We start from the raw sequence: 24,137 nt of genomic DNA on the forward strand, positions 1-24,137 counted from the left end.
AGGCAAAGATCGAGAAGGCCATAGATTGCCAGTCATGGTTATCTGCTCTACCCTTCCCTAATCCTGTCTCACTACTTCTCACTTCTACCCTTATTCTCCATACTTCTCTGTTTCTTGCTTAAGTGTTGTTTAACATCCGTCTCACTTTGACTATGGTAACATCTTGTTCTGTTCATTCCTGTAACTCTTCTTAATGTCTATTCAAAATTCTGAGGCTAATACCGTCATTTTCCCCACAGTTGTGACCACACTCCTCCTCTATCTTTGAATCATTCTCTTTTGGTCTGAAACAGGCACAAATCAAAAGTGGGTAATTTGAGCCCATATTTTAGCTGCCTGTGTCCTCAGGTACTCCTTCTACTTGGTTTTATCAAACAAGAGTGGACATAATTTCAAGGGGTATGGGTAAGGCCCCAGGTAGATCAGTGGTTATTGTAATAGGGCGGTGTAGTCTCCTTCTGAGCCAGAGGGGAAAGAATCACACTCTCTGCCTGGGTGGGTGGAGTCAGGCTGGGCTCAGCCCTCCCACCAGAAGTTGGGAGGTGGGGTAGGAAGTACAAAAGGTGGAGCCCCTACCTCAGTTGGAGTAGAGCCAGGGAAGGAGATAGATGTGTCTTGTTTGCGGCAGCCTGCTGCCAAACTAGGAGGTGCCCTGGACCTAGGGAGGACCGAAGCCAGGGAGGAGCTGGTGGGGCTGCCATTGGCTTAGTACCCTGATGAAGTAGGGGATCCTGAGACAATGGAGCCTGATCTGGAACTCTGGTAGGAAGTAGTCTGGGAAAACCAGACTTCAGTTTGGTGATGTGGTGGCTTAACAGCTGGTCAGTGTGTTGCAGGAGGATCCCCCTTGACCCAGTGGTGGGACACCCCACCACTGTTAGGGCCCTGGGCTGGGATGCAGTGGAACTGGGTGAGCCTGTGTCCCTGTCACCCCACCCCTGGAGTGGCAGCCTCCCCACCATAGGCCATGAAGCCTGCATTTGTCTGTTGCCCACCAGAGCCATGACAATAGACCACATGCCAGCTCCACCTTGCCTAAGGGTGAGAGCTTAGATACTGCTTATTTGTTCTGCCCTGCCTAAGAGCCAGAACCCATATACTGCTTTTTTGCTCTGACAGCTAAAAGGTTTGGGACACCAACGACTAATTTGCTGATTTTCCCCCTGATACTCAGCCATGAGCCCAGCAATGTAGTGAAGCAGTGTGGCCCTCCCTCCGACCTAGAGGGGGAGGCACAACCGTGAGTCCACTACAGTCATAAGGAATGAACTGTAGATATCATATCCTTGATCTCTACCTCAGAATTGTGCTTGGCTGCAAAAGCCACAGAAGAGATGTAGAATAGGATGCCTGCAGGTTTTAAGGGGAGCTAGAATTGGGGAGGAACAGCTCATCTTTATGGTTTCCCTTTCTTTCATAGCTCTTCTAGTATATGCATAGCTCAAATCCATAACTGGGGTGCAAGATGAGGGGGATTAAGGACAGCAATGCAGCCTTAACTCTGGGATAAATGATTTATTTTTGACTCTTTGCAACAAAATTTTCTACAGGAATCTACACATTCCTACCAAATGTTTCCATTTTGATCAAACTGCATTTTTTTTTAAAGAAAAAAAGTTTTGAAAAAACTTCAACCAGCTCTACTTTAAACTCAGATTCACATTGTAACCATTGTTACATGTATGGAAAACTGAATTAAACGCATAGTGACTCTCAGTTTGAAATACAAGCAAATCGGCAAGGGCCTGATTCTGACTTTATCAGAGCAAATCAGGAGTAAATGCATTATAGTCAGTGGGAGTTGCACTGATATGAAATAATTATCAGAACCTGACCGAAAGTCAACAAAAGGACTCTGGTTGACTTTAATGGTTTTGAATCAAGCACTTCGTAGGAGCAGGATCAATCCCAGCGAGTCTAGTCTCTTCAGTGACACTTAAGTCATTTGTGGAATTCTTATTGCTCATGAATAAAATGTTTTTGATGGCAAGTAAAATACCATTAGCTGTTTTAAAAATTCTCCTCTTTATAGCAAGGTCGGGTAATGACATCCTAATGGTAATAGGAATCTACTCAATTTTGGTGCTCATGTAGGCACTTAGATGTCGCGTGGTCATGATACCCAAGAACCTCGCTAAGTAAGTAGGCTTGTGAATCTTCCTGCTAATTTTGCAGGACTGGTGGAAGCACATGTTTAAACTGGTGGTTTTAAACAAATATCTTTAAAGTATACTTTGTGAAAGGCAAAAGATGAGGAGCAGCATGAAAGGCAGAAGTTCCTTTAACCTCACAAGTATCTCAAGCTTTGTTCTCTGAATGGCTCACTCACTACAGTATATGTGATGAAGTTTTTTCTAAAAGAGGAAAAAAAACTGGATAGCTATTGTGGACAAATATATTTTTTCAAGGAACATACCTTCCAACTCCTCATAAATGTTCTATAAAAGAGGTCCTATTTTTCCACCCATGAATAGTTTTTTAATGCTTTACTTTCTAAACATAGTATCTTTCCTGCAAAAAATTAAATGTGTTGATGTATTAAACCATTTGTTGTTGCAATCGCTGGTTGATTACAGATGTACATCACTTTTTTTCAGTCTTTTTAAAGGGCCAATCACTATGGTAACCATATTACAGAAAATTGCTTGGCCTCCTTAAAATACCCTTCAGAAAAAGGCTCATTTGGTATTAACATTTTCCAACTAAAACTCAAAATGTTAGCAGCATCAAGAATATTGTTGTCACCACTTACTATACCCCTTTGTTTTTCTTTACTGTGCATATTTCAGTAATCAAAACAGGACAAAATATTTTGATGTTAAACAACTGTAATATTATAACATTTTGTACTTGTTTTTGAAATATGAAGATTTATTCAAATTAGTGTGGTTTGACTATTAACACAAAGCTTTCTTTTGCTAGTTTCCTTTTTATCCTATGGGGGAAAAATAGAGTTTTTGAAATTGCTCTTTCAGTCAGTAGACAAACTGGTGTACATTAGATGTGGGGGCAGGAGCAGGATTATGGCAGACAGCAGTCTGCTGTTGAATTATGAAATAGCTGTTCTGGAGAGTCATATTACAGACTGGAAATAGCTGGCTAAAGGTTTCCACTCTCGGTGTGAAATGCAACCAAAGGGTGTGGGATAGAAAAAATTAGGTCTGATGGTAATAATAAAATCCTATCCTGTGAAGTGACAATACACGAAGTTGTTCCCTTTCTGGATCATGCCACTTGATTTTTTTTTTTTTTTTTTTTTTTTTTTTGCTTGACTGGGCATGTTGTTTCTTTGTCATTTTGCATTATCTACATTGCAGGCAAAGGATGCTCATATCTGTGTAGTTTTCTTGTTCTGCAAATGTCTATTTCCTTGTAGTTTTTATCCAAGAACAGTAAACGATTTAAAATAAAAATCCCTTTCCTTGGAGTTCTGGCATAATTTGGAATTGATAAACAAGTTAAAAGGCTGCCAAAAGAAAGCATGAGTTGGGGGAAGTTAATTCGCATTGATGTGTGCAAACCACTGATAGCAAGTTATGCCTATGACATTCTGACATTGCCTCTCAATAAAGAGGAGGAGTGGAGTGGAGTGAAAGACTAAAAGGATGTTCGTTTAATTGGAAAGCCTACTGAGATCTGAGGCAAAGGATGTACCCCTTCTCTGCACAATGGCATTGGTTGAAGGTTGTATATAAGGTGGCCTTATTAAAGTGACAAGGCAATTTAATTCTTTTGTGCACAATGATTCTACTTCATTGATTTACAATGGGAAGGATATAATTTTGCTACTGTTGGCAAAAAGCTCAAATGTCAGGCTTTTCAAATTGCCATACTTGCCTTGTTCAGGATGAATAATGAATAAGTCACCTTTTGTCTACAGTTAAATATTCTTGAATAAATACAAAGACCATAAAAGACATAAATGATTGCCTGATTTATATTTAAAATAAAGATCAACATTGTGATAAATGGTTGAAAATGCGTAGTGTGAAATAATATGATGCTGATAATTACATGACCAATTAAGGAGCAGCTCAAGTGTAGAATGATCTCACCACATATTAAGTGTTGGGGGGCCGTTGTCTGGCTGGTAGGAAAAGGTGTGTGGCCCCTTTTGGGGCTAGATAGCTAGAGCGTGACCTGCTGTGGCAGCTTCAGACCAGGTCAGCATGGGGACACTGAGCCATTCCTCCACCTTCAGGTGACTGGGGGAGAGAGAGGGGACTATTTAGGTTGATGCTGGTGCAGGAAAAGCCCTTTTTACCTGGACCAGATAAAGCAGCACCAACCCTCCCACCCATGTAATTAGTTTAATACCAGGTTTGGCCAAGATCTGCTGGGGGCATTGTGCTAGTAGCTCCTTTCTCAGGGGGGCTGAGAGGGAATTTTTTCCCTCGCCACCGGATTGGCCAAGGTGAGGCGGGGGTGTTCTTTGCCTTTCCCCACAGTACATTTGGGGCTTGGTTGAAGAGTAGACACACACAAAAACAGGGTAGGCTATGATGTTGCCACTCATTATGTAAGCATGGGGCAGATGTCCGGGGCAGATGTCCAGGGCAGGGACCCTGTAGGGAAGGGATACAATGATCAGATCAAATGGAATGGGAAAGGATTTAAAGGAGGTAGTCTTTAAAGGAGCAGACACAGAGTGAGCTTGGGGCTCCTCTGACTGGTATGGCTGATAGCCGGCTGATAGCCAACTTCCCCCACCCCTGCTCCTTTTTAGCTCCCTTTAACCTTCATTCAAGGTGAGGGGTTGCAAGATCCCAGCAGCGGGTTGACTGGGGACCAGGATGGGCAAAGGAGGGGTGGGGGGCTGACAGCAGTCCCACCCTTGGTATATGTAAATGTTTATGGAATTACCTGCACTGTGCACTTCTGTCATGTACTCCCTGACATTTAGAAAGAAAGTTGTGGCCTAACGAAACCATGTCTGGTGTCTCCTGTTCTTCTTCAGGCATGACTGGACAATGCTGTAGAATATATGGCAGAGAGAGACCTGCAGTGTACAACATGCCAAATTTAGCTGGAAAGGAGAGAGAAAAATGAGTTATGCAGGGAATTTCATATTAAAATATGAATATCTCAAATGGTCTGGTATCTAGTCTCATTTTGATTTGTGGATATGTCTTCTGATTTTGATCTATGGAAGATTTATATGTGTAACCCCCATTAGCATTATCAGGAGTTGTCTATATGGTTGTCTATATGTCTTGCAAGGTACTGAATGTAATTAACTCCATTTAACTTCACTGGGACTTAAGGATGCTCAGTTCCAGTCAGGATCAGATCCTTATCCAGAGATGAGCGGAGCTGATGGATCTGCTATAGAGAATGACTCTGCAAACCATAATTTAGAAATTTTTCAAAGACTTTAGTGGAAGATCTGCAAAAGGCATTAAACTGAACTGATGTAGATATTATACCATCCTAATAATATGCACACAACACCATTGCTCTTTTATAGTAAGTGGTTATCGGGTAGCAATAGAAAAGTCCATTAAAATGGATGACATCCAGTATGTTTGCATTTTTCTCTTAACTAGTATTAAACTCCTAGGTTATGAAACCTTGCTAGGGGTAAGTTACAACTTCGTTGAGATAACCGGTCACAAGCTGCAACCTAAGACAAAGGGGTATGTGAATGTGCCCAGGAGTTTTTGGCGGGGGGGGGGGTGTAGCCAAACAGCAGCCCTGGAAGAAGCCTGGAGGAAAGTTCTGAGTGAGGGTTGCTAGCTGAAAGAAGCTTGGGCAGTAAGCCAAGAAGCCATCTCCTGGTTTTGGTTCCTCCTGCATTTGGAATAACAGGACTTTGTACATGCCTTGCAAACAGGGGTGCTGGAACAGTTTTTCTAGTGGGGGTGCTGATGGAAACCATGTATTTGGTGTGTGTTCCCACTTCAAGCCAGGGGGTGTGGCAGCACCCCTAGTTCCAGCACCACTGCTTGTAAATATACAAAATTGCTAAAAGAAAATACCAGATTCCTTTGTTAATTTCTGCTTCACCTGGAACATCCCCAGGGTCCTCACCTCTCACTACCAGCTTGGGCTGAAAAGAGGCAACCTCCCACATGCACATGACATTAAGACCTATAGATGTATCATCATGAAGGACAGGATCACCACCTTCAGATTAGCTAGCCTTTTGCACTGCCAACATTCTTATTGTATGTTTTGTGGATGGGGTGACACAATTCTCCAGGCATTTTGCTTTTCATCCACATTGGTGTGAGGATGCAAAGAAGGCATACAAAATATAATCTGTACTCTTCAGTCTCCCATATCTTGACCACAGGCTCTGGTCTTGTCTACACACACACTTTGGTGAATTAAACTGGTGCAAATTAAGTCAACCCCTGTGTAGACCATCTTATTTTGTTTTAAAAGTAACTTATTTTGCTTTATCAAACAATCATTTTTAAGACTGTATTCTAATGCATACACATAAGGAGGCCAAATTAAGGTTACAGAAATAGCCACTGTCTTGTCTTTTGAGTGCTTAACTTTACAACCTTAATAATGTTCTTTTAACTTTTTTTTGTGGGTGATTTCCTAGATTTTTGTTTTTTTTAAAAGAGCAAACTGAAAAAATAGAAGTTCCACCATGTGGCATCATATTGGGACCCACATGGCTCATCAGCAGGGTTGGAACCTGTAGATCCACAGGGCGGACCTCTTCCACTTGAGTTAGTGGAGTAGCTGATAATTGTCAAGCACCATGTAGACTAGCACTAGAGAGAGAAGAGATGCTTTGCCAGTGGGTTTCACAGATATTTGCTGACAGCAGCAGAACTGTGAGACTCCAGAATCTTGGGTCCTTTTCCAGGCTGGAAGGGAGTGTGCTCTAGTGGGCACAGACTCTTGTCATTTCCTGGTCCCCTCCAACTGTCCCAGTCTTTTCTCTTCCCCACCACAGCTCCTTATCCCAGTCCTAGTCTTCTCACTTAGCCAGTCTCCACTCCCTAGGCTTTTCATCCCAATCTCCTTGCTCAGCAGGTCCTAGGATAAGTCCATGCTGCAACGGGACTGTTGTTTCTTAAAGAAAATGTCACCAGAAATTTTCCAACGTGCATAAAAGAATGTGTTCTTTTCCTCTATCTAGGAAACAGTTGAATCATTTTGACCAAAATTTTCCAAAAATATTCAGCCCGAGGCAGACATCCAGCATGAAAAACTTCAGCCCAAACAATTAAAGTCTGGCAAAGCTACAAGCAACTGAAAACAAGATTTTATAATGGGAAGTGTTGGGCAACCTTAATAATAGATGGTGGTATTATAGATATCCTACTAAAACTTTACCCAGACCAGTATTGTGTAATATAGCCGGCTTGTGCAGGCTGCTAACACTGCCAGCTTTAACAATGCACTAGCACCTTGTATCCATAATCTTTGTTTTCTGAACAATTCAATACTCAAGAACTAATGATTATCTCAATGATAGGAGGCCATTTAAACACCAATTTCAATTAATATGGGGTCTGAATCTGACCTCATGCTAGTGAGTTCATTGTAATTATTCCTGCTTTACATCAGTTCAAGAAAGCTCCGAATCAGGCTTATACTTCTAGGGGCCAAATGGCTAGATGGAGCAAATGCTTGATTCTGAACAGAGAAATGTCTCTCTGGAAGCCACCATCACTTATTTCTTTCTTTCTAAATAAGTGCCAGTTTCAGTCCTGATACTGACTGAATTGCTGTTCTGTGCTCCTGTAGATGGAGTGGTCTCTCTGCAGGTCAAGATGGAGGCTGATGGCTAGATAATTGTAGGGAGATTTCACTATGACTGCCCACATCACACACATCTTGTAGGGAGACAGGAGATGTTGATTTCAGGCAATTATCTACCACTTTATTTGCTCCAATGGAATTCTGCTCAGTAGAGAGAGAGAGAGAGAAATTCAGTGACATTTCAAATTGCCATGAAAATGTCATGATAGAAGTAAACTGTCACATGATACAGCAATCCCTGTTGTAGCCTAGGTCTGGTGACTTTCAAATGGTTACGTTACAAGCAGTGATGAGCTGCCAAAATCTTAACAACTGGTTCCCTATAAAAAGTTCTGATTTAAGGGATGTGACCCAGTATATATATATATATATATATATATATATATATTTTTTGTACCAACAGGGTTACCGTATGTCTGTATTTTCCTGGATGGCGATTTAAGAACCAAAAAGCCTTACCTGTCTGGGAAAATATTGATGTATGATAACCCTGCCTAAAGTTCTTTTTTAAAAAGATGGGCCTGATCTAGAAATGAGCTCCATTTCACATATGTGGGTCCCTGCCACTCCCTGGTGGTGTGCTAGGGTGACCAGATGTCCCGATTTTTATAGGGACAATCCCGATTTTTGGGTCTTTTTTCCTTATATAGGCTCCTATTACCCCCCCCCCCCATGTCCTGATTTTTCACACTTGCTGTCTGGTCACCCTAAGGTGTGCACATGTGTGGGTCCCAGCTGCTCCATGCCTCCCTCATTGAAGTAGATGTGCAGAGTTACTGCCCTGGGAACTTCAGGGCCCCAGTGGATGTGGGGCCAGCTGCAGAGAGGGGTGTGGGGCAGGGCTGGCTGTGGGTAGGGCAAGGGGTGCAGAGCTGGCTGGAGAGGGGGGCTGGAGGCAGGGCAGGGGGCGCTCACGGGGAGAACGGCTTGGAGCAGCAGGACGCAGACCTGGCCCAACAGAGCAGCCAGGGACCCACCAGGCAGCAGCGGAAGCCCCGGGGCTAGGGGAGCAGCAGCAGCACCAGGGCTCATGCCCAGGGCCAGGCGGGAGCCCACATGGCTCCTGCAGCGCAGCACCCCCAGTGGCCAGAGGAGGAATTACATCACTTCCCGGCCGGAGCCCATCAAAGCATCAGCGCCCCCTGCAGGGAAGCGGGTTAACAACCGGTTCTAAAACTGCTTCAAAATTTAACAACGGTTCACGCGAACTGGTGCGAACCGGCTCCAGTTGACCACTGGTTACAAGAATAGTGAACCTCAAAGGTTGTCCCGGAGATGCACATAGTGGAGCGCACATTGCTACAGCTCTGAACAGAGCCAGTGTGTAACACTAGCCTTGACTAAGGCTGCGAGTTTGTCACGGATTCCATGACTGCAGCAGTGGCCAGTGCATCTGTCCTGGGGGCTGCCTGAGCAGTTCAGACAGTCCCTGGGCCAGCCACACCAGCCACTGATGGGGCAGTCTCAGGCCACCGCCCCCTCCAGCAGCAGCAGGAGTTTGAATGTGGGAAGGGGCTTGGGGCTGGGGTGTGGGCGTGGGAGGGGATGAGGGCTCTGGACGGCACTTACCTTAGGAGGCTCCCTGGAAGCAGCGACATCCTCCTCTCATAGCTCCTAGGTGGAGGGCATGCGTTGCCTCTGCCCACAGGCACTGCCCCCGCAGCTCCCATTGGCTGTGGTTCCTGGCCAATGGGAGCTATGGAACTGGCACTTGGGGTGGAGACCGTGCCCAGACTGCCTAGGAGCTGAGGGAGGGACACGTATCACTGCTTCTAAGGAGTCATGCGGACCCGGGTTAGGATAAGGAGCCTGCCTGCCCTGCCAGCACCCTCCCCACACCAGTGGGGGTCCTGGGCTGCTACCACCAGAGCATCCGCGGCACCCTAAGGTCACCACCCTGAGCACCTGCGGCATCCCTGGACCACCCTCCTAAGATTTAGTCAGGGGTATATAGTACACGTCAAATTTTTGTTTACTGCCTGTGACCTGTCCATGACTTTTACTAAAACATAGCCTTAGCCATGACACGCTGCTATGTTGCTAGATGGCTGCTGGTGGTGGAAATGCATGTAGCTAGCAGTTATCTAACTGCACTTCTAGGGATGTAGTGTATGACCCAATATATTTCCTGTTTCTCCAATGAACAGGAAGTGATACTGCCTTGCCAGGAACGAAAAGTGCATTTCATTTCTTACTTCCCCAGTTGCTCCAACAGTGCAAGAGAACCCAGAACCTCCAGTAGACCAAAATATAGTATTCTTTTCTCGCATCTTAGCAGCAGTCTCATTTCATAACCTTTCCACATGATGACAGTGATAATACATAGTGCTCTTCATCTGTATATCTCAAAGTGCTTTGCGAAGGAGGTAAGGATCATTAGCCCCATTTTGAAGGTAATCATTGTCACAGGATACATTTTAATTTCATATTACCTTATCTGACAAATCAGACACTTTTGACATGAGTTTACTTTTACTTAGTTTGTATGCTCTTAAGGGGAGGGGTCATCTCTTTGTAATTTGCATGTACAATGGTGACCACAGTGGGGCTGTGGCTTTTATGCACTACAGCAAAACAAATAATTTGAGCATTGCATATTACCTTGAGAGAATGTATATGATCTTAAGTGATATGTAGTTTAAATGCTTCCTTTATGTAGACTATATACAGTATTTGTCTTCATGTAAGAATATTGAGTGGAATGTTGTCTCTAGACTAATTTCTTTCTCTCTCTCTCAGCTCCTTCTGTGGAGTCTAATTTACAAAGAAATGGCTCATTGTCCTTCTGGGTCTATGGAAATAAACTGGTTTGTGATTTATTTAGGCAGGCAGGCAGCACATTTATTATAACTTTACTTACAAAAGGAGCCTGGAGTGCAAGTACAATGTGCAATGGACTGAAGGAAGCAATAAAGCTGTGTGTGAACATACAACATAGAATTTTACTACTTTTTGATTTGAGCAGTTAGCTAATTTTCTGAGCCTAGTGGGTTATTTCTGTTAGGAGGAGAAATTGATGATGGAGTCAGGTTTTTCTTTGATGCAATCCTGTTTAATTACAAAGAATGTATAAAGTCCTGTTTCCCTGAAAACAGTAGGAATCAAACAACAGGAGAGGGAACTGTGAGCAAACAAACTCAGTCTCTTTCAGTTTGTGCTTTACCTAAAAGCTCTCTTTGCTTTTCTTCCAGGGTCATGCTACCAGGGCTGCTTTGGCTGTGTCCTTTGCTCCTTTTATGTTCTTCTATGTGTTTCTGCTGCTTCTGTCACATACATGGACACACATTTCCACCAATCAATGTCCCAGTCCCTGAGATTGCTAGACCAGTCCCTAGGGACACCCCTTAGGCCACATGGTTCAGCTTCTACTCACGCCTTGTCATTTGCCTATGTTTTGGATGGTGGCTTCTATTGTTTCAGCGCTCTGGTTCCATAAAAGAGCTTGATTGTTTCTTACATTTATTCTGAATGAAAGTGGGTAGAGATTCCCACCAGCTTCAATGAGGTTTTCCCCTACCCGCTAGCATAACAATAAAGTATGGGAATGAGATGTACCATCTGGTAGTGTGGGAATGAGATGTACTATCTTCTAAAGACCACAAGATCAGGAAGAGGCGGGGTTTCTAGAACAAATAGCAGAATATCCAGAACACAAGACCTGATAATAGTCAGGGACTTTAATTACCCAGACATCTGATGGAAAAGGTCATAAAACAAAACACAATTTCCAGTAAGTGCTTGGAATGTATTGGGGGGGACAACTTTTTGTTTCCAAAAAATGGAGGAAGTAACCAGGTGGACAGCCATTTTAGACTTGATTCTGACCAACAGGGAGGAACCAGTTGCGAATCTGAAGGTGGAAGGTATTTGAGGTTAAAGTGGTCATAAAATGATAGATTTCATGATTCTAAAGAAAGGCAGGAGTTAGAGCAGCAGAATAAGGATAATGGACTTCAAAAAAGTAGATGTTAAACTCAGAACTGATAGGTAAGGTCCTATGGGAAGAAAAGTCTAAGGGATAAGGGAATTTAGGAGAGCTGGGAGTTTCTCAAGGAGACAATATTAAAGGCACAACTGCAAATTATCCTAATATGGAGGGGGGGGGAAGAAGAGGAAGAAAAGTAAGAAGTCAATGTGGCTGCATTAGGAGCTCTTTAATGACCTGAAAATTAACAAAGGAATACTATTAAAAATGGAAACATGGATGAATTGCTAAACCAACCCAATTTTCTTCATTGACAGGGTTACTGGCCTAGTAGATGATGGTGGGGGCAGAAGGGGAGCAGTAGATGTGATATCTTGATTTTAGTGAGGCTTTTGATGCATGCCCACATGACATTCTCATAAGCAAACTAGAGAAATGTAGTCTGGCTGCAGTTGTTATATGGTGGGTGCACAACTGGCTGAAAGACCATATTCAAAAAGTAGTTACCAACAGTTTGTTGTCAAACTGGTAGGATGTATCTAGTGGGGTTCCAGAGGGGTCAGTCCTGGGTCTAGGACAATTCAATATTTTCATTAATGAGTGGATAATAGAGTAGAGAGCATACCTATAATATTTGCAGATGACTTTGTGACTGAAAGCCCCCCTGTATTCACACCCTACATAGTCCTGTAATAATCTTTGTACAAAATATGCCTTGTGAGAGAGCATTTGAAAACTAATTACTCACTAGTCAGTTATATCCTGGTGAAATGTGTGTAGCAACATTATATGTAAAATTATAAAATCCCTCTGTATGATGATTTTAACATATGTTCAAAACCACACAGCCCTGTCCAGGCAGAAGTATCCTGAACAAAGAAATGTATGTTTACCTCCACTTGCGTATAAGTAATACACAAAGAATCTTCAAGAGAGCAGATGTCAGGAGGCAAAGGAAACCCTCAGAAGAATCCACTTCAAAGGCTAACTGGACTATAAAAGAAAGTGACAGACAACACTAACCTCCCTCTCTCTTTCACCTGAGAAAACCAAGGAACCAGCCCTTTGACTTTGGGGGAAGATCCTGATCAGAGAAATTTGTCAGCCACATCGCTGGAAACCCGAGGTAAGGATTTTACTTTGAACCAAGCCTAGCTTGTTAAAATGCTTTCTAGAAGCTAAAACTTATCTTTATTTCTCTTGTAACCCTTTCTGACTTTAACACCAGATATACTTAAAATCCTATCTTCTTTTGTTAGTAACCTTGCTTTATTTTTTTAATCTAAACCAATCCAGTGAGGTGTTTAAACTGAACTGTTTGGTAACTCCCGTTAAAATAACAAACTGTTGAATATTGACAATTTACAGGGGCAATGGACCTTTAATATCTGAACTCTCCAGGAAAGGGCTGGATAATACAGAACACACATTTTTGGGAAAATTCAAGACTGGGAGTATGAAACTACTTGCCGGGTTAACAAAGACTGGTGGATGTCAGACTGTGACTGGAGTGTTGCTGACAGGCTGCTGGGGTTAGAGTTCCTGGGCCAGGGCTGTGGCTATACACAGACACTGAGGGTGTGACCTGCATGCTGTTTGGTTGTTTGTAAGTGGCTCAGGGTGGGATCTACAACAGCAAAGCATTGCAAGGCACCCAGGGTTACGGGGCAGGTGATGACACAACCTCATTGGTCTGGATTGCAATCTGGCATGTGATGGACACCAACCTAGGAGGGGTTGCAAACGCTTTGGAGGACAGGATTAGAATTGAAAATGATCTTGACAAATTAGAGAACGGGTCTGAAATCAATAAGATGAAATTCAATAAAGAAAAGTACAAAATACTTTAGAAAAAAAATCAAATGTACAACTACAAAATGGGGAATAATTGGGTGGGCAATGGTACTGCTGAAAAGGATCTGGGGATTATAGTGGATCCCAAACTTAATATGAGTCAGCAATGTGAGGCATCTGCAAAAAAGGCTGATCTGGGGTCTATTAACAGGAGTGCTGTATGTAAGACATGGGAGGTAAACGTCCCACTCTACTCAGCACTGGTGGGGCCTCAGCTGGAGTTCTGTGTCCAGTTCTGGGCAATGCACTTTAGGAAAGATGTGGACCAATTGGAGAGAGTCCAGAGGAGTTCAACAGATATGATAAAAGGTTTAGAAAACCTGCCCCATGAGAAAAGACTTAAAAAAACTGGACATCTTTAGTCTTGATAAAGAAGACTGTTATCTGGATCCCCCTCAATCTTCAGATTGTGAAGGGCTGTTATAAAGAGGATGATCAATTGTTCTCCACATCCAGTGAAGGACAAGAAGTAATAGGCTTAATCTGCAGCATGGAAGTTTTAAATTTAGATATTAGGAGAAGCGTTCTAACTACAGTAACTTCTCACTTAACGTTGTAGTTCTGTTCCTGAAACATGCGACTTTAAGCGAAACGATGTTAAGCAAATCCAATTCCCCCATAAGAATGAATGTAAATGGGGGGGTTAGGTTCCAAGGAAATTTTTTTTTTTTTTTTTTGCCATACAGTACTATAGTTGGGAGGTGTCCCCACCTTACCCCACACAGGCACAGCCCACTGGCACAGGAGATGAGGCTGAAGGTGCTGTAAGCTAGGAGAAGCACAATGCGCAGCAGCAGCAGCTTCCCCTACTCTGCAAGCACAAGGGGCGGGGGGGCTCAATCCTCGGCCCGCCCACTCCACCCCTTCCCACAAGCCCCCACCCTTAACCCACCTCTTCTCCCCCCCCACTTTACTCCGCACGCCACGTCCTCGCTTCTCCCTGCCTGCCTGCGGCAATCAGCTGGCTTGGGGCATTCGGGGGGGAGGAGCAAGGACATGGTGCACAGGCTTCCCCCTGCCTCCTGAATTCTGCAAACCAGCTGACTGCCGCGGGCAGGAGGAAGGGGGGAGGTGTGCCGCGTCCTCGCTCCTCCCTCCTGCCCGTGGCAGTCAGCTGACTTGCGATGTTCAGGGGCCAGGAGGGTGGGGGGAGAAGCGAGGACTCGGTGCACAGCCTCCCCCCTACCTCCTTTCCCCCCTTCCCAGTCAGCTGGTTTGCACCATTCAGGTGGGAGGGGGAGCCTGCGCGCTGAGTCCTTGCTCCTCCCCCCTCCCTCCTGAATGCCACAAGCCAGCTGATTGCCACTGGCGGGAGGGGAGGAGGAGGGAGAAGGCGCTGATCTGCAGGGTCTGCTGGTGGATAGGAGGTACGGAGGGGGGTGTAGGGGAGCCGACAAAGCAGGCAGCCAAACGATGTTATAGCGAAGCATTGCACAACTTTAAATAGAGCATGTTCTGTAATTGAGCAGGGACGTAAGATCGAAACAACATTAAGCGAGAGGATGTTAAGTGGGCAGTTACTGTATAAGGGTAGTTAAGCACTGGAATAGGTTACCTAGGGAGGCTGTGGAATCCCTGTCATTGCAGGTTTTTAAAAACAAGTTGGAGAAAAACTTGTCACAGATGGTCTAAGAACACTAAGTCCTGCCTCAGTGCAGGGGCCTGGACTAAATGACTTCTCAGCGTCCCTTCCAGCCCTACATTTCTATGATTTGTTAAGTGGAAAACAGCAGACTCCTTGTGAGAAGTGTGGGTGTGTGCATACATGTGTTGCACGCATATAGCTGTCTGAGTAAACTGTTTTGGCTTTCAACTAAACAGCATTATTCTCTCTCACACACACACACTTTTTTCCACAGAAATTATCGTTTGTTGAAATAATGTCAGCTGAAAATCTAAATATTTAGAGTTAGAAATATCACCACAGTGCCTCATGGGAGTTGAAGTTTGGGTGCTTCATATCCCCACTCCGCCCTACAGGCCCTGCTTCCCAACTGAACTTCATCTTCCATGATGAACTACTGCCATGTGACTCTCCTGGTGTGCTACCTCCTCCCCTCAAGATGGGAGACTAGTGCATTATGGGAGTAGTAGTCAAACCAAGAAGCATAGTCTATAGATGAGAATGGGAGCAGAGGTATCCCAAACCATGACTCCCATGATTTCCCTCCCCCCCCAAAAGTCAGTGTTTTCTGGGGGGCGGGGGGAAGAGGGGAGCAAAATCATTTTTCAGACTAGTTAGTCTTGATCTTTTTGGTAATAAATTCAGCTTGCAATAGTGGTTTCTATTTCAAGAACTGACCAGAAAAAAAATTAGAGGTGGTCCTTTACTATTTCCAGCTACTATAACCAAGAAAAAGAAAGAGCAAAACTGAGTACACCAGAGATGTACATGTATCAATACATTTTAGGACTCTGCTGTTGTGTGTGTTGGTACAAGATTATGTTAAAAAAATAAAATAAAAATGAAGCAGTCCACTTTAGCATAAAGAGAATTCTCATAAACATTAAGGGCCAAATGCTAAAGTAATGGAGCAACATCAGTTTACAACACAAGTCCATATCATGACAAAAGGAAAAAAAAAAAAAAGGGAAATTCTTCCCTCTAAGAGCAGCTATCATGACAGTATATTTTTAAAATATAAAAATTGAACAGAGCAGAAAAAGAAATGCTGATTTTTTTCATTTCTGCAATTCTAGCATCCAACTTTGTTGTGACATTAAAATAAATTTCCTGAGCAACAGCTGAAAGTTAAACTAACAAGACAACATCCTTCTCCTTTGTGCCCCCCCCCCCAAAAAAAAAGAAAAACCCCACATACGGAGGGGAGAACTTATGAAACATCTTCTGTTCAGGTAACCAGCACTGCAAATCCACTTTACATGACTGAGTACTCTGTGATAAAACACAGTAACAAGCAGAAGATTAAAAAAAAAAAATTCACCCTCTAAAAGCACTCTGGAAAAAAATATAAACTCCTAAGTTCATACGAAGTACATTTCACAGGCTACTCAAGCACTCTGATCTGTTGGCGTAATTTAAACTTCAAATGTTAAAATTTAAAACAATTTAATTTTAAATTAAACATTATGTTTAAACAGAAATTATGTCTTTAAAGAGTAATGGGAGGGGGCAGGGGTATTGACAGCTTATCCTAAACCTTACACCAGTATGAGTGTGGTCATATAGCTGAGAAACTCAGATAATTCTTTCAGTCTGTGAAACTATTAAAAATATCTAATTAGATCTTGTTATAGGAATTGAGTCCTAAAAAAGAGAGAGAAGGAGACCCAAATAAATTTTAAGTAATCTGTATCTTTACAGCATTTCTCAGTGCAGTGACAGAATTAAACATGCTTCTACACAAAAGCAAACATACCCCAAGTCTAATGCTTTGTCTACACCAGTGGTTCTCAACCTATTTACCATTGTAGGCTGCATATGTGGCCCATGATGTGTTATATGGGCTGCATCTAATACTACCTCTATGGTCCTGAGGATGTCACGTAGGCGACAGGTCTGTGCAGGTTTCAGAGTAGCAGCCGTGTTAGTCTGTATTCGCAAAAAGAAAAGGAGTACTTGTGGCACCTTAGAGACTAACAAATTTATTAGAGCATAAGCTTTCGTGAGCTACAGCTCACTTCATCGGATGCATTTGGTGGAAAAAACAGGAGAGATTTATATACACACACACACAGAGAACATGAAACAATGGGTTTATCATACACACTGTAAGGAGAGTGATCACTTAAGATAAGCCATCACCCACAGCAGGGGGGGGAAAAGGAGGAAAACCTTCCATGGTGACAAGCAGGTAGGCTAATTCCAGCAGTTAACAAGAATATCAGAGGAACAATGGGGGGTGGGGTGGGGGGGAGAAATACCATGGGGAAATAGTTTTACTTTGTGTAATGACTCATCCATTCCCAGTCTCTATTCAAGCCTAAGTTAATTGTATCCAGTTTGCAAATTAATTCCAATTCAACAGTCTCTCGTTGGAGTCTGGTTTTGAAGCTTTTTTGTTGAAGGATAGCCACTCTTAGGTCTGTGATCGAGTGACCAGAGAGATTGAAGTGTTCTCCAACTGGTTTTTGAATGTTATAATTCTTGACGTCTGATTTGTGTCCATTCATTCTTTTACGTAGAGACTGTCCAGTTTGGCCAATGTACATGGCAGAGGGGCATTGCTGGCACATGATGGCATATATCACATTGGTAGATGCGCAGGTGAACGAGCCTCTGATAGTGTGGCTAATGTGATTAGGCCCTATGATGGTATCCCCTGAATAGATATGTGGACAGAGTTGGCAACGGGCTTTGTTGCAAGGATAGGTTCCTGGGTTAGTGGTTCTGTTGTGTGGTTGCTGGTGAGTATTTGCTTCAGATTGGGGGGCTGTCTGTAAGCAAGGACTGGTCTATCTCCCAAGATCTGTGCAGTGTGACAGGGACAGGCCAGACGGCTACAAAAGAGTGGTCAAAGGTAGATACATTAGTTCCAGGTTAAGCAGGTCCCTTTTCCCTGGGTAAAATAACAAGGACTATTCCAGAACACTCAAGAACTTTCTAGCACTAATTAAGCCAGGCAGGCTAATTAGGACACCTGTAGCCAATTGGGAAGCTGCTAGAATTAATTAAGGCTAATCAGGACACCTGGTTTTAAAAAAGGCTCTCACTCCAGTTAGTGACCTGCATTCAAGGAACTGAGAGTGAGAGGGTGTGCTGCTGGAGGACTGAGGAGTACAAATGCTATCTGGCATCAGGAGGAAGGTCCTGTGGTGAGGATACAGAAGGTGTTGGGAGGAGGCCATGGGGAAGTAGCCCAGGGAGCTATAGCTGTCACACAGGTATTGCACAAAACACTATAAACAGCTGTGATCCACAGGGCCCTGGGCTGGAACCTGGAATAGAGGGTGGGCTCAGGTTCCCCCCCATATCCTCCAACTCCCTATTGGATATAGGAGGAGTTGACTTGGACTGCGGGCCCCACCAGAGGAGAAGGTCCCTGGCCTGTCCCCCGACCCACTATGTGGACCAGCAGAGACTATGGGGATTGTTCTTCTTCCTTTTTCCCCATGCTGACCAGTGATGAGGTTATCTGAGTGAATGGCAGATTTGGCCAAACTGAGGGCTACTGTGAATCTCTGAGGTGAGCAAAATCCACCAATAAGCGCAGGATCCACCAAGGTAGAGGAGGAACCTTGTCACAGCAGATTGGATAGGGTTGCCAACTTTCTAATTGCACAAAATTGAACACCCTTGCCCCATCCATTCTTGAGGCCCCACCCCTACTCCCTCCAGCCCCGCTCCCTCCATCGCTTGCTCTCCCCCACCCACAGTCACTTTCACTGGGCTGGGGCAGGGGTTGGGATGTGGGAGGGGGTGAGAGCTCCAGCTGGGACTGTGGGCTCTGGGGTGGAGCCAGAAATGAGGGGTTCAGGGTGCAGGAGGGGGTTCTGGGTCAGGTTGCGGTATGGGAGGGGGTGTGGCTCTGGGAGGGGGCTCAGGGGTTGGGGTGCTGAGGGGTTTGAGGTGCAGGCTCTGGGAGGGAGTTTGGGTTTGGGAGGGGGCTCAGGGTTGGGGTGTGGTAGATGATGTGGGCTCTGGGAAGGTGTTTGGGTATGAGAAGGGGTTCTGACCTGGGGAAGGGGGATGGGGTGCAGATGATGGTGTGGGCTCTGGGAGGGAGCTCCAACCTGGGGCAGGAAGTTCAGGATGCGGGCTCTGGACAGGCAGCACTTACCTCATGTGGCTCTCAGTTTGTGGGGCTAAGGCAGGCTCCCTGCCTGCCCTGGCTCTGAGATGCTCCCAGAAGTGGCCACCATGTCCAGCCCTTAGGCAGAGGCATGGCCAGGCAGCTCTGTACGGTGCATTCCTGGCCAAAGGGAGCTGCGCAGGCAGCACTTGGGGTGGGGGCAGTGCACAGAGCTTCCCTGATTGCACCTATGCCTAGGGGCCGCAGGGACATGCTGGTTGCTACTGGGAGCTGCACAGAGCCAGGGCAGGCAGGGAGCCATCTGATGAAGTGAGCTGTAGCTCACGAAAGATTATGCTCAAATAAATTTGTTAGTCTCTTAGGTGCCACAAGTACTCCTTTTCTTTTTGTTTAATTTCAGTGTCCTGATTTTCTTTCTTCCTCCTTACTGCGTGTTCCTCTTTATCCCATTACTATAAAAAGGTGTGTTTACTTGTAAAATTTGAAAACTGAAATGTAGATATGGAAATCAGTCAGTGCAGAAGGTTTGGAGAGTGTTATGTGGCAGAAAAAAACAGAAATATTTCTATCTAAACTTGTATTTAAAAAAATTCAGAGTAAGTCTTTAGCAAATTTTAGCCACATGACCATATTCATATTGAATGTTTAATTCATCATAAGTAACATGCTTGATGATGTAGGGGTCTTTTTTTCCATGAATGTGTATATGTAGCAACCATTAACATTAGGCATCCAGAGGAGAAGAGGCCACATCATATTTGAAAAATATATCTGGTTATTGTCTTTTTGCATAATTATTTATTTTGGGGGGTTTTACAACTTCCTCTGAAGCATCTGGCACTGATCGTGGCCAGAGATGGGATGTTGACTGGCTAGACCATTGGTTGGATCCAGTATGGCAGTTCTTGTATCCCTATGGGAGACACTCAGCATTACAGTTTTAATATTTAAACTTGCCATCATTTTTTATATTGCTGTAGTTGGGTTGAATAATGTTAATAAGCAATGAGCACTTCTTAAACACTTGCTGTGGAGCACTGTACATTGTGGAGTTAACACCCTACTCAGATGCATGGGTGTCTCAGAGCTATTATTTCAGGCTATATACAATGTCAGGCAGACATCCTGCATCAGTCACACTCGGGTCATGCTTTTCAGGGATTTTGCGATCAGGAAGACTAGAGATTTACTTTTTAAAAATGAAAGCTGATGTTCTGATTTAATCACGATTCTGGGAGCTGGGGCTTTAGGTATGGGCATATAATGCCTAGGCTTATTTTAGCCTTGCCTGCACCTACAAAGTGATTTAATCCACAGAATAACTAGCAAATTTCTCACAGCAAGAAGCTGTTGCTAGTCTAGTAATCCTATGACTGTTTCAGTTGGCAATTCCTATCAATGAATGACAAGAAATGCTGGTTTATATGAACACACACATATAAAAAGCTGGAAAGACAGTGCTTCCACTTTTGTATTTGTGCTCTTTGTGAACTTTTAACACAGTCAGTAAAGGACTACAGATTAAAAAAGATAGCATTGTCTAAATTGAAAATCTGAATTATTTCACTTGAGTAAACATTGCTCATTACAAAAAAGAACAAATCTTCTGTTAAACAGAAGAGCCCTTCATTTCCTAAAAGCAAATGCAGCTAAACAGGGGGTGATTTTTTTTTTTACAAGGAATCTAAGTGATTTTAAATTTAAGTTCTGCTTTAAAAAGTGATTTATGCACTTAGAAGCCTAAATGAGGCATAGGTGATTTTGAAAAATTTACCCAAGATCTATTATAGAAATATATTTTGGGGGAAAAAAACAGTCACTAAAAGGCATGCACCATGCTATAATTACATTCTACCTGCTATGGCAAATATCAGGCCCTTGGAATCAGTATGGTAATAGGAGAAAAAGGAGACACACCATTTGAGGTGTTTACTTTTGTTTATTATTAATAGTAATGATAAGTGCACCTTTCAGATCATTGGGAACAGGCCGCAAGGTGAGATATTCCTTCTTGATAGTGACAATTCCATCAGTCCTGTGGGGGCAATTTACCTTTCTGTTCTTAAAGGCTTTGAAATTATCGTGAAGGAATAATTTGTGAAATGTTCTAATTTAAAAAATATCTTTGCAATGGGAAAAACATAATCTGTAACCCTGTTCTATAAGCAAATCTGTCTGCTTAGATTTCTCCTGCGTTCAGGAAGAAATATTATTCTGAGCAAATATGGCTCCAACCTTATGTATTCCTCTCATTTTGGCAAACACTTTACTGCTTGGTAATTTCTGTTTTAGTTCTATTTCTACATTTCTGACACAGCTGATTAAATCTCTTTAATCTTCCATTTGAATTCCCATCAAGAACTTAAACTTAGAATACAGTGCAAGCTGCCTTCCAGTTCTCCATAACATAGGCTTGAGTGTTACATTTGATTAAGAGTGTTTTATTCTCAGGGCTGATCTCCACTAGAACTGCTGCAATTGATGCAACAGGGATCGATTCAACGGGTCACGTGAAGTCCTGCTAAATGGATGGTAGAGCGCTCTCTAGTCAACTCTGGTACTCCAGCTCTCCAAGAAGACACCGGGGTAAGTCGACCTAAGCTATGTCGACTCCAGCTACATTATTCACGTAGATGGAGCAGCGTAACTTAGGTCAGCTTACTCACGTAGTAAACATCAACTTTTGTCTGAAGGCTTGTGTTATCTTGACTCAGTGATAAAACATAGACTAGGGTATGTCTAGAGACTAGAGATTGCAGTCCTGTTTTAACTTGAGTTAATTGATTGCCAATTAACTCAAGTGACCTACCTTCTAGAGTAAAACACAAACACTTATGTCCTAGACAAACATTCATTTACAATCAGATTAATTAGCTCAAGTCCTTTGACAATCAATTAATGTGAGGAAAAACACAAACCCTAGATTTTATATACCCATATTGCATGTGAACATTGGCTAGGAGTGATCATAATAGAGTATGTGATTGCTTCAATCCCATTTTCCCCAGTGAAATGTGCCTTCATGGTGGGATTGTCGCAATCCTGGTAGAGCTCTCCCAGCTGGACACTCACCAGGCTGCTGTGTTTTGGTTCCATCATATTGGGCTCCTGTGCTCGTAACTCCCCTTGGTCTCAGTAAGCAGCAGCAGCACTCTCTCTTTCTTTGGCATCTCTGGCTAAGCTAACTGATTTCAGCCTAGTCTTTGCTTGCCATGAATGTTATTTGCTAAATTTGTCCTTAGGTGGACCTGCTGGGTAGGACACAGGTGATGTTTTGGTCAGAGAATGTACTGTGTTGAAGGATGTAGATAAGAGGAAGTTAATCAGGACAATAAATACTGATAATAAATATATACAATAAATACATAAAGGTACTGTAAAAAACACTGTATTGGGAAAAACAGGAAAGTCCCTATATTGAGTGAGATGGCCTAATCAGTGTGCAATGGAAATAAACTAATTGGAAAAGAGAACATGATGACATGAAAATAGCATGGATAGCAAAAATTATGTCAACAGAAGGCTACACATGCATACTGTATGAGTTATGTAAGATTCGGTGCTTAATGTTGTTTGGATGGTCAGATAATGTGGAAAGGTATAAGCATGCAAGGGGCTACTTGGAGCTTCATAGGAGAATCCATCTTAAGCCACCTATGCCCCAGGAGAAGATGTATTTCTGTATAGCTGTCATTCATTGCTTTTATAATAATTGTAAAACGCAAGGCCATGCTTTTGGTTCAAATAAAAATTTGAATGAATATATCTGTGTGCCTCAGCCCTGCATGTGTGGTAATCCTCACTCAACCCTGCATAAACAGAGAAAAGTTGGTTCCTTCCAAGACAAGAGGCAACATATAGAGACAGACACAAGGTAACAGTGAGATAATACCGGTCAGCGCATTAGGGAGATCTCTAACTGCTGTCGGGTTTTTTGTACGTATCACAGCAAAGGAGAATTTGAAGGAGGGATTATGAGATGGGTTTATGAGGTGGTTTTGTGGAAGTTTGCAGGCAGTTCCCTCCTATGAGAAGGAGTTAGTTTCTTTTTCAAACATGACGATAAAGATAGATATACAAATGAAGTTGGAAACATAAAAAGCCTCTTTTAAACAGGGGTTTGAAATTGTTCATATTTTCTTCTTGAAGTAAACCCACCTGACCTGAAAAACTGATTTTGGGACTGGGAATGCCTAGTGTAGGTTATCTTTCACTTAAGGGAAATGATATAGCTGGGGCTGATTGGTGCATTAAGAAATCTGAGCGCAAAACTGTCTCTTACTTGCTTTTCTTGCAGAGACACACCATGTTCCCAAGCAGCTGGAAACTTGGCAGTAAACTAAAGAAAAGCTCACCTGTTGCCTGATCCAATGTGCACTGAAAACAATGGAAACATTCCCATTGCCTCTTGTGGATGTTGGATCAGGGTCCTAATGAGCCAGCAACCAGAAGATTGCTTGTTAATTATTTTACTTTGATGACAAGTTTGTTCCCTGTGACATTTGTTTTTAGTTTTTATTTTCTGTTTATTTCTGTATGATTAAGAATGAAACATCTGCTCCTATTGTCTCCCTTCTATTTTCCACTTTTCATGTTCTTTCATGTCAGCTATATGCTTGGAACATCCTCCCACTTGACATAGCACTCAGGGCTAGATTTTTCAAAAGAGCTCAGGGCCAGAATATTAAGTGCTCAGCAGCCACATTTTGGTCCAGAATTTCAGAAGATTTCAACTCCCATTTAGGGTATGTCTTCACTGCAGAGCAAACCTGGGTCTGGCCACATGGGTTTCTCGGCGCTGACTCTGTGAGTACTCCGGGCTGGAGCACTCATGGGGGAAAAAAAATAGTGAGTGCTCAGTATTCATCAGTCACAGCTGTTTGGCAGCTGACGGAGGTGCTTGTGGGAGAGCTCTG

At 43.3% G+C, this 24,137-nt stretch overlaps 1 long non-coding RNA gene across 1 annotated transcript; it reads left to right on the forward strand.

The window, feature by feature from the left end:
* Positions 1 to 589: 589 nt before the first annotated feature.
* On the forward strand, positions 590 to 23,790 carry LOC122457108. Its single transcript, XR_006276490.1, has 2 exons — positions 590 to 762; positions 23,519 to 23,790. It is a non-coding gene; the product is annotated as an uncharacterized LOC122457108 (long non-coding RNA).
* The last annotated feature ends 347 nt before the right edge of the window (positions 23,791 to 24,137 follow it).

The sequence above is a fragment of the Dermochelys coriacea genome, chromosome 1, assembly GCF_009764565.3.
Source record: "Dermochelys coriacea isolate rDerCor1 chromosome 1, rDerCor1.pri.v4, whole genome shotgun sequence".
NCBI lineage: Eukaryota > Metazoa > Chordata > Testudines > Dermochelyidae > Dermochelys > Dermochelys coriacea.